The sequence below is a fragment of the Sapajus apella genome, unplaced genomic scaffold (assembly GCF_009761245.1).
Source record: "Sapajus apella isolate SASKATOON/1434 unplaced genomic scaffold, GSC_monkey_1.0 scaffold170, whole genome shotgun sequence".
NCBI classification, from domain to species: Eukaryota; Metazoa; Chordata; class Mammalia; order Primates; family Cebidae; genus Sapajus; species Sapajus apella.
In genome coordinates this window covers 1075228-1085595 of record NW_022437110.1, presented here as the reverse complement: position 1 = coordinate 1085595, position 10368 = coordinate 1075228, and the positions used below count along the sequence as shown (strand labels likewise).

Genomic DNA, 10368 nt, shown 5'->3' with positions numbered 1-10368 from the left:
GGTGTACGCAGGCCGGGTGCGGTGGATGGATGGACGCGGTGTATCCAGGGCAGGCACGGTGGATGGAAGAGGTGTGTGTCCAGGATGGGCGTGGTGGATGGATGGACATGGCATATCCAGGCCAGGCGCGGTGCCTCATGCCTATAATCCCCACACGTGGAAGGCCAAGGTGGGTGATCACTTGAACTCAGGAGTGCAAGACCAGCCTGGCCAACAGGTGAAAACCCATCACACAAAAAATACGAAAATTAGCTGGGCATGGCAGTGTGCACCTGTAGTCCCGGCTGCTCAGGAGGCTGAAGTGGGAGGACTGCTGGCGCCCCGGGAGGCCGAGGCTGCAGTGAGCCATAAGGCGCCACTTCACTCCACCCTGGGCGACCCAGTGAGACCCTGTCTCTAAAAGAAAAAAGTGTCATACCCATAAAAGGGAATATTATCCAGCCTTAAAAAAAAAAAAAAATCCCGACACAGGCTCCCACACAGGTAAGCCTGAAGGCATTAAAGTGAAATCACCAGACACAAAAGGGCAAATGCTTCCCAGCTCCACATGTGTCCGGCTCCCAGAGCAGTCAAAACCGAAGAGCCGGAAGCAGAACGGAGGGTGCCAGGGCTGGGGGAGGAGAATGTGGGAGTTGTGTTTAACGTCTCAGAATTTCAGCCTGGGAAGGTGAAAAAGTTCTGGAGATTGGGTGCACAGCAATGTGAATGTCCTTACTGCCACTGACCTTGAGCCGTCCACTTGAAATGGGACGATGCTGTGGGAACAAACCCTCAGGTGTTTGGTCTGGCGGCAGATTTGATGCGGATGAAGAGGGAAGCGAGGAATCAGTAGGGGAGACTGAGACCACCCCCGATCGGCACAGACAGATAAGGAGGTGTTAAGGGGCGTCAGAAGAGGTTAAGATGTAGGAGAGATTGGGAAGAAGGTTTACTGAACTTCTGATCAAAATTCCAGAAAGGGCTGGGCACGGTGGCTCACGCCTGTAATCCCAGCACTTTGGGAGGCCAAGGCAGGTGGATCACTTGAGGCCAGGAGTTCGAGACCAGCCTGGCCAACATGGTGAAAACCTGTCTCTACTAAAAATACAAAAATTAGCCAGGCATGATGGTAGGTGCCTGTAATCCCAGCTACATAGAAGGCTAAGGTGGGGGAATCGCTTGAATCCAGGAGGTGGAGGTTGCAGTGAGCTGAGATCATGCCACTGCACTCCAGCCTGGGTGACAGAGTGAGTCCCTGTCTCAAAAAAAAAAAAGAAAGAAGGAAAGGGGGGAGGGAGGGGGGGGGAGGGGAGGGGAGGGGAGGGGAGGGAAGAAGGAAGGAAAAGAAAAGAAGAAAAGAGAAAGAATTCCAGGAGGTAGAAATAGATAAAATGGGAAGCCCGTTGGCTCCCTGGCAATATGGCTGAGAATTTTCCAGAACTGATAAAATATGGAAACTTCAGCCTCAAGAGTGCAGCACTCTCAAGCAGGAGGAATGAAAGCAGCCCACAGCTAGCTGTGCCTTGGTACAGACGCTCAGCTGAAGGAGAGCTGCTGGAGGCAGACCCTGCGAACGGCGAGTGCAGAAGCAGAGGACGCCTCCGAAGTGCTGAGGCAGAGCCAGCAGCCGGACCGCACACCCCTCCACTCCCACCGTGGGTGTGGGAGAAAAGGCAGCAGATCAGCAAAATGACTGCACCGGCACCCAGCTCCTTAGCAGAGGGGCCTCCACAGAATACAACTCAGAAAGAAGGGGCGCCTGGGCTGCCAGGAAGAGTAGGGCAAACGTGTGCACACCTCACCAGGCGTGGGCTGTGTGCAGCTAAGTCCTGCTGAAATCGAAGGATAAGAAAGGCAAGATAGGCCTTCATACTGTGCAGTCGTAATGATCGCTGAGCCAGGAGGGGCGGGATCTATCGGGAGGAGGATGGAGATGCCAGCTATCTTTTATTCTAAATATACTTGTTCAAATCCCTGTGTGGCTATTTCAGAATAGAAATAAAGCATATAACTTCCACTTAACTCTCCAAGGAAAAAATAGAGTGTCAGATTGAACCGGAGCCGTGGTGAGCACTCGGGCAGTAGGGGCCGAACGTGCAAAGGGCCTGGGGATGGCGGGAAGAGGCACATGCCTGGCTCTGGAGTCAGGGCGGCTGGAGCCCGAGAGGGGTCTGAGACGAGGCTGGTGGCAGCGGGACCACGTGGGACGGGGCCTCAGGGCTGTGGTTCGGAACTTCACTCTAACAGCAGGAAAATGGCTGCATGTTTGTAACGTGCAGGGAGGCGGGAGCCGTGGCCGGATTGCATCTGTGGCTGACCAGCACCCTGCCAGCTCCCCTGGGAGCAGACTGCCCTCAGGCCAGAGAGGAGGGACGCAGAGCACGTAGAACGATTTCGGCCCCTGGGCCTGGTGGTGGCAGGGGAGGTGGTGAGCAGTGGAGGAAGGCAGGGCGATTCCGGACAAAGCGGTGGGGTGCCCCGGGAGGCAGGAGCAGATGGTGGGGCGGGCGGCGAGTCACAGCTCTTTCAGCCTCTTCAGTTGTGTGTTTCCGAGGACTTGCAGGTGGAGGGCTGGGAGGTCGGGGGCGGATGCCGCAGAGAGCTCAGGAGCCGGAGGCAGGGCAGGACCTGCTGGGTTCAGCGCACTCAGGGGTCTTCACAGATGAGAAGGGGCGCAGCCCCTCTCCAGAGGGGAGAGGAGGCAAGTGCCAGGGAGAGGAGGGGGTGGCAGAGGCAGAGCTGGGGCAGCCAGGGAGGTGGGAGGGTGCTGTGGACTAAAGTGTGACCCTAAAACCCTTATGTCAAACCACAACCCCCAATGTGACCGATTTGGAAACAGACTGACCTTTACGAGGTCATAAGGGTGGGCTCCAATCCAACAGGGCCATGGCCTTCCAGGAGGAGGAGGAGCTCCCCCCACCCTCCGGGGTGGACGCAGCAAGGCCAGGAGAAGGGTTTCACCGGAAGCCAGCACTGACATCACAGCACCGTGATCTCGGACTTCCAGGCTCCAGAGTTGTGAGGAAATGTCTGTTGTCTCAGCCACCCAGGCTGAGGCCTTCTGTTACGGCCACCTGGGTTCACTCATCCAGAGAGGAACCGAGAGCATGTGGGGTCCTGGCACCCACAGGCTAGGCTAGTGCATGTCAAGAAAGAGGAAGCAGAAACCGTGTGCATGGCTGCTACTCCAGAGCCTGCAGAAAACTGTGCAGGCAGGGCACGGGCACAAACCCCTGTGAGCAGAGCAGTATCTCTGGGCGTGCACCCGCTTTGGAGAAGCAGCTGTCCCGCAGGACCCAGATGTTCCCTGCAAGAGCAGCGCCATCTCCCAGGCCTCCTGCAGCTGATGGGTCCCACGACAACCACCACCCCATCTCTTATCCCGCAAGCCCCCCATCCCTGCCTCTCCCCGTCAAGAGCCAGGGCTCTGTCTGCTCCCCTCGAACCTGGGCAGGCCTTTGGGTCTCTGCTGACAGAGGACAGCAGAAGTGAGCTGGATTGGGCTGGGCACAGTGGCTCACGCCTGTAATCCCAGCACTCTGTGGGGCCCAGGTGAGCTGGTCATTTGAGCCTAGGAATTCAAGACCAGCCTGGGCGACATAGTGAGAGCCCCCTCTCCGTTAAAAAAAAAAAAAAAAAAAAAAGAATCATTTTAATCAGCCAGGCGTGATGACTCACAACTGTAGTCCCAGCTACTCACAAGGCTGAAGCAGGAGGATCGCTTGAGCCTGGGAGTGGGAGGCCCTCCCAGCCCCCCCCCCCCCCCCCCCCCCCCTCCCAGGCCCTGCCCTCCCAGCCCCTGCCCTCCCAGCCCCTGCCGTCCCAGGCCCTGCCCTCCCAACCCCTGCCGTCCCAGGCCCTGCCCTCCCAACTCCTTTTTACATTGCCCTGATGTAACCACCTACATTACGACATTACGGATTTTCTTTTCACAGCTGTGGAGTCCACGCACCTCTGTCTTGTTCTCCCGGGAGGCTGACTCTTGGGCCCCAGCCACCATGCTGAGTGAGCTAATGCCACATGGACAGAGATGAGACGGTCCTGGGGAGCCCTGCCCAAACTGCAGATTTGGGAGCAAAATGCATGATCTCTGGGACTTAGGTTTGAAGGGCATTTGTTACACAGCAAGAAACACATGCATTTTGCCTGCAGCCCGTCGGCCTGAGCCTGGCCTCAGCGCTGCAGGTAGACAGCCCCATCCCTGCGATCCTGGGGTCACGGTAGGAGCACCTGTTTCTCTCTCAAAGGTGTCTTGGTTTAGAAGGTGAGTGGTACAACCATCCCGTCAATGCAAAATCAAAGGCCCCTGAGGCAGCCCCACAATTGAAAGGCAGGCTCCCCTCAGCGGGGTTCAAACCCCTGCCGTGGGACCAAGCCAGCTGATTTAGCTTCCTGCCCTCTCTCGTGGAAATTAAGAAGCTGACAATGAAAATGTCCACTTTAGGCTGGAAGTGGTGGCTCAGGCCTATAATCCCAGTACTTTGGGAGGCTGAGGCAGGAAAATCACTTGAGCCCAGAAGATGGAGGTTGCAGTGAGCTGAGATCGCACCACTTCACTCCAGCCTGGGTGACAGAGCGAGACCCTGTCTCAAAAAAAGTCAGAGCTTGACTCCCAGAGTCTTTCTGTCTGCCTGCTGCTGGCCGGTGATCCCCAAAAGCCCTCCAGCTGCACCTTCCTTGCACTCCCTCTCCAGGAGGGCTACGCAGGCCCAGAGGAGGTGACTCCGGGCAGGAGGTCCCAGAGGAAGGGGGCTCCACCCTTCCCGAGTAGTGGGGAGTGTTTGGAATCTCTTGGGAGGGGTCTGCTGTGGGGGCAGTGTGGGAAGGGACTCAGAAGCCACCAGCACCCCCTACCCTGGTAGTCCTGGATTCTGGTGGGGGCCACGGGAACCCCAAGCCCACAAAGGTCTCAGCAACATTACCCCCTCGACAGTGAGACTGACGTCAGAGTGACCCGCCCTGACCAGTGACAGGGCCCCCTCCTCCTCAGGACCCTCCCTCCTTCCCAGTGCAGAGCCCCTCCCTCTGAAGCTTCCCTGCTCCTGCCCCACCCTTGCATCAGGAGAGGGACTCCCATCTGCGGTGTACCCCAGCAGGGGATTGGGAACCAGAAGCCAGGTAAGCCTCCCTGAGGTCACAGGGCCTGATTCTAGTACCCCAGCGTCCAACACCTGCCCCCCCATTATTGCAGAGTACGCCACAGCCCCCTCCACCTCAACCCCCCTCCACCTCCACGTCTGTTCAGGCAATGTCCTGCACCACCCGAATCTTACTGACCACCGGTGAGAAAGGGAGGGGCGAGCTCAGTTGATCTCTGCGTGGTAGAGCTGGGTAAACTAAGGCAGCACATTCTGGGCAGCCCAGGACACTCAGGTTCCCGCCAGCCTATGGCCTCTGGCCTCCCACCTTGCACAGGCTTCACAATGTACCAGCAAAGCCACAAACAGGGACTCTGAGGGCCAGCGACTAGCCGCACCCTTCCCACCCCACCTCAGTTTCCCCCGTGGAGCTGGTCTGCAGGCCCAGCATCCTCCCACCCTGCCACATGGTGCCACTCTGCAGGTCATGGGCACCTGTTCTGGCTTCGCTGGGATCCCCACCCAGACCCACCCTGCAGCACTCCACTGGACCCCACACTGCCTGAGTATTTTTAGCAGAGGGCCAGGTGCATCTGACACCTCAGCTGAGACATGAACTTCCGCTCTGATGGCTGTGGCCGGGAGCTGCAAGTCCTGCCTGGCCAGTGTGGGTTGTTCTGACCTTGGAGGCACAATGGCAGGGCCTGCGTCCTCTGGGGACTTCCTCCTCCCATGTGCCCCAATCTGGGCTCCCTGAGTGCCTCCACCCCAGGCCGCCCACCGGGCACTCCCTTGCCCCGACCTCCATCTGGAGCCCCTCCCAATGACCGTTGCCACCCCCTCCCCTTCTCTGTCTGGAAGCTTGGGGAGAAAGAGCAGAGGCCTGGGTTCAGGTCCTCAGGGACCTGGGTTCAAGTCCTGGCCCCACCTGCACATGGGAAAGCTGCTACCTCTCAGGACCCATTTCCTTCTCTGTGAAGTGGGAGGAAAGGTGCCCCCACCCCACTTCGGGGGGCTGTTGTGACTATAACCAGCCAACAGCGCCTGCAGCACCCACAGCCTCCCAGGCATCCTCAGGGAGCCCCAGCCAGCACCAGGGGCCCGCAGGACGGAGAGGGGCCCCAGCAGGGGTGCACAGACATTCAGATGTTCAGACCTGAGGCCCGAGACCTGCCTGCCAGGATAGGCATGCCTGCCTGGGGACCCTGGAGGCCCAGAAGTGAGAAGCAGCAGCCTGGTGCCCTCTGCTGTCATTTCCTCCCCACCAAGCATAGGTACTAATTAGGCAAACCTCAGCTCCACAGGGTGCCAGGAAGAAACAACTGGCGGAGCCCTCTCTCCCACCCAGCCCTACCCAGGGCATCCTGGGTCTCCCTCCACTGGCCCAGCCTCTTCCATTGCTGCTTTCAGCTACTTGGCTTTGCAGGAGCAAGCACCCTGTCTGTCTTCTGCTTTCTCAAGCCATCTTAGCTGCTTTTAATCTGTATTCTTCCATGTAAAATGGAGAGTACATTTACTGATTTCTTTTAAAAAATTGAAGCCCAATGAGACTCTGATTAGGATTGCGTTGAATTTATCATGTCCATCTGGGGAGAATTATGTGTTTGTAATAGTAAGTTTTCCTGTCCCTTCTGTTGGGCTTGCTAAATAAGCTGACATGTGATCTGCAGACGATGGCAGACGACTGTGTCAGGTGACCTTGGGAATGTCATGGCTCTTCTCCAGGAGTCTTCCTCTCCACAGCACTCTCCTTCACATTCCAGAAACTTCTCTTCACCAGGCATGCCTTTGGCCAGCCCTGGGGCATGCACTGCCCCTTGAAGTTTCCAATTCTCTGCCCCACCTTCATAAAGAGCCCCTTTGTTACACCCTGCTGCAAGTAACACAGTCTAAATGTGAGTCTCTTTCCTGCTGGGACCTGATAGATCTAACGGTTTTTCCCAGGAATTCAAGGAAGGTTTAATATCCGAATCCAATCCATGCAAATACCCTCTGACTAGATGACAGGGCAAAAAGTGTCCCAATGTCTCAAGTAATGCCATTGGTGACTTTTTAAAAATTTCTGAGCAAATTAGAAGTTGAAACAAATGAAATATTTCTAATTTGATAAAATTGTTCACCAAAAACCCACCACAAAAATACATTTGTGAAAATAGCTGTTGTCAGGAGTTTGGGAAAGAAGAAGTGGTTGGATGGGTGGAGCACAGGGGGTTTTTAGGGCCATGAAACTAATGTGAACGACACCGTACTGACAAAGACATGACACTATGCGACTGTCAAAACCATAGAACTTTGCAGCAAGAGTGAGCCTTAATGTATACAAATTTTAAAGCTCAGTTAAGAGGCTGTGTAGGACGGAAGGCAGGCGTGTGTGGCGAGAGCCTCTAGATGGTTATGGACGTAGGGAGGGGCCAGGGAAGGGGCTGACCTGGGAACCCTCACACGTGGTGAAGTCCATGAGACCAAAAGCAATCCCGAACCCTGGTAGACAGGGGCGTGGCCGTGGGGTCCAGGTGAGCAATCCCGACACCGCTGCCCCTGCACGCTGGAGCTTAGCGATCAGGTCAGTGGACGGTGGGTGGTGGGGCAGGTTCCTCCCTGCTGGGTGGGAGCTACGGACATCCAGGGCGGGGGCTGCAGCGACCCACACGGCCGAGGTCAGAGTCCAGACAGCAGCAGCGCCCGCCGCCGCCCTCTCACACGGGCGTGTGGCCACTAACTTTATGCGTCAGCTCCCCTGGCCGCGGGGTGCCGGATTGAACGGTATTTCTGGGGCTGTCTGGGGGTGTTCCTGGATGAGACCAGCATTTGAGTCAGTGGGCTCTGTAAAGCAGGCCGCCCTCCCCAGGGTGGGTGGCGTCACCCAATCCGCTGAGGACCTGAATAGCGCAGAAGGCAGGAAGGCCCCTCTCTCCCTGTGGCGCTGCTTGACCTGGGACACTCACCTCACCTTCTCTGGCCCTGGCACTAAGAATAACGCCATTGACCACCCCCCGCCGGCTCTCGGGCCTTCACTCAGACCACACTGCACCACCGACTCCCCTGGGTCCCAGCGAGCCGGGGGCAGGCGTGGGACTTCCCGGCCTCAGTAGTCACCTGGGCCCAGGCTTCCTCTGGAATTTCCCCTGCTTGCACTTCTTTCTCCTGCATCTTGTGAAGAAGATGTCTGCTTCCCCGTCCACCATGATTGTAAGTTTCCTGAGGCCTCCCCAGCCGTGCAGAGCCGTGAGTCAATTAAACCTCCTCTGTGGGCTGGGCCAGGTGGCTCATGCTTGTAATCCCAGCACTTTGGGAGGCCAAGGTGGGTGGATCACTTGAGGTCAGAAGTTACAGCCTGGCCAACATGGTGAAACCCCGTCTCTACTAAAAATACAAAAATTAGCCAGGTGTGGTGGTGTGCACCTGTAATCCCAGTTAGGAGGCTGAGGCAGGAGAACAGCTTGAAACCAAGAGGTGGAGGTTGCAGTGAGCAGAGATTGCACCATTGCGCTCCAGTCTGGGCAGCAGAGCAAAACTCAGCCTCAAAAAATAAATAAAGCCTCCTTTGTTGATACATTACCCAGTCTCTGGTAGTATCTTTATAGCAGTGTGAGAACCGACTAATACACCAACTATGTTGAAATACGGTCACCAAAATAATAAAGTAAATGTTATTGGAGCTTTCTTGTTAATCTGCTGATTCAGGCCAGGCGCAGGCTCCCAGCACTTTGGGAGGCCGAGGCGAGTGGATCACCTGAGGTCGGGAGTTCAAAACCAGGCTAGCCAACATGGTGAAACACCTCTACTAAAAATACAAAAATCATCTGAGTGTGGCGGTGCATGCCTGTAATCCCAGCTACTCAGGAGGCTGAGGCCGGGGAATCGAGATTGTGCCACTGCACTCCAGGCTGGGCAACAGAAAAAAAAATCTGATTCAAATCTAGCAGCAGCTCTCATGACCAACAGTATTGAAACAGGAACAAAAATGAGGCTTCAAGGCCCCAAAGCCACTGAAGCCCAAGGGGAAAATACACAGGACTTTGCTGAGGGTGAAGTTCCAGGTTCTGAGGGGACCGCCAGGTCCTCTGGCTGCATTAATAATTGAGGAACCCTCACTTTAGGTTAGAGGTGGGTGAAAATAAAGATCCAGTGTTTTTCCATCCAAGTTCAGGGACACCTGAATCCCATCATCAGTGGGTTCTAGTTTGGAAACCCGGCTGCAGAGTTTCCACCTGAGTGCTGTGATTACATCTTCACCTTTTCCTGATTTTTAGAAAAACCCTGTAACCTGAACCAAGGTATTTGGTCTCCCTACCTCCCTGCAAGTATCCATGCCCTTGGGAAGAGTTATAGGGGGTGGGTGTACTTTTGACCCCAAGGGTTCCCTAAGTAGTCCAGGCCAGCCTGGGGCTTGGAGGAGGGCGGCTGAACTGATGAGAAACTCCCCACTGCTCAGCTTCCACCCACAGGCATCTGTGTGCCCACCCCCCACCAAGCCTGGGCCATGGGCGACTCCCGTGAGCAGAGCTTCACCCTCCTCCCCGCTCACTACCCTGGCCCTGGCCGCAGCCCCTCTCCTCCCTCCCCTTGGTTCAGGATGACCCCAACTCCCCAGGGGATTTCTACTGGGGTCTGGTTTGGGTTTTGCTTTTCATGATCCCCTAAATCCATCCTCACCTTGCTGCTGGGGCTCCCCAGTTTGGCTGGGGAGGAGCCCACGTTCCCCAGGATTCCAGGCAGCAAACGCGCTTCTGGCAGGAACCCGCATCCCAGGGCAGGCCCTGTGGCACCTTGGGCTGGGGAAGACTGCAGCCCCAAAATCTCCACTCCCCCCGACGCCCCACTGCCATTGGAAACACCACCATGATGGATGATGTCTTAGGCCAGGCAGAGAAGGCACCTGTGCCGGCTGAAAGGGTCCCAAGAGACAAGAGGCCTGCCTGGACAGTGTGGGTGAGGCCATTGCCCCTTCCTGCCAAGATGCTGGAACCTGCTGCAGAGCCTGATGCCCCCAAGGAGATGGGACCACTGCCCTCCCAGTACACACACACGCACACACACAGAGACACAGAAACACACACAGACACACATACAAACACAGACACACACTGACACACAAACACAGACACAAATACACACAAACACACACAGAAACACACAGACACAAACACATAAACAGTCACACAGACACATAGACACACATACAAACACACACAGAAACACACAGACACACATACAGATACACAACACACAAACACACACACACACTTCACAACCTTCTCGGGCTCTTAGCATTTTCTGTGGAGGATCAAGGAGGAAGCCCCAGGACGGA

At 56.2% G+C, this 10368-nt stretch overlaps 1 long non-coding RNA gene across 1 annotated transcript; it reads right to left on the bottom strand.

Annotated features, from left to right (window-relative positions):
- Positions 1-2200: 2200 nt before the first annotated feature.
- On the bottom strand, positions 2201-3536 carry LOC116542584. Its single transcript, XR_004265276.1, has 2 exons — positions 2825-3536; positions 2201-2633 (listed from the first exon to the last, which is right to left on the bottom strand). It is a non-coding gene; the product is annotated as an uncharacterized LOC116542584 (long non-coding RNA).
- Positions 3537-10368: the final 6832 nt, after the last annotated feature.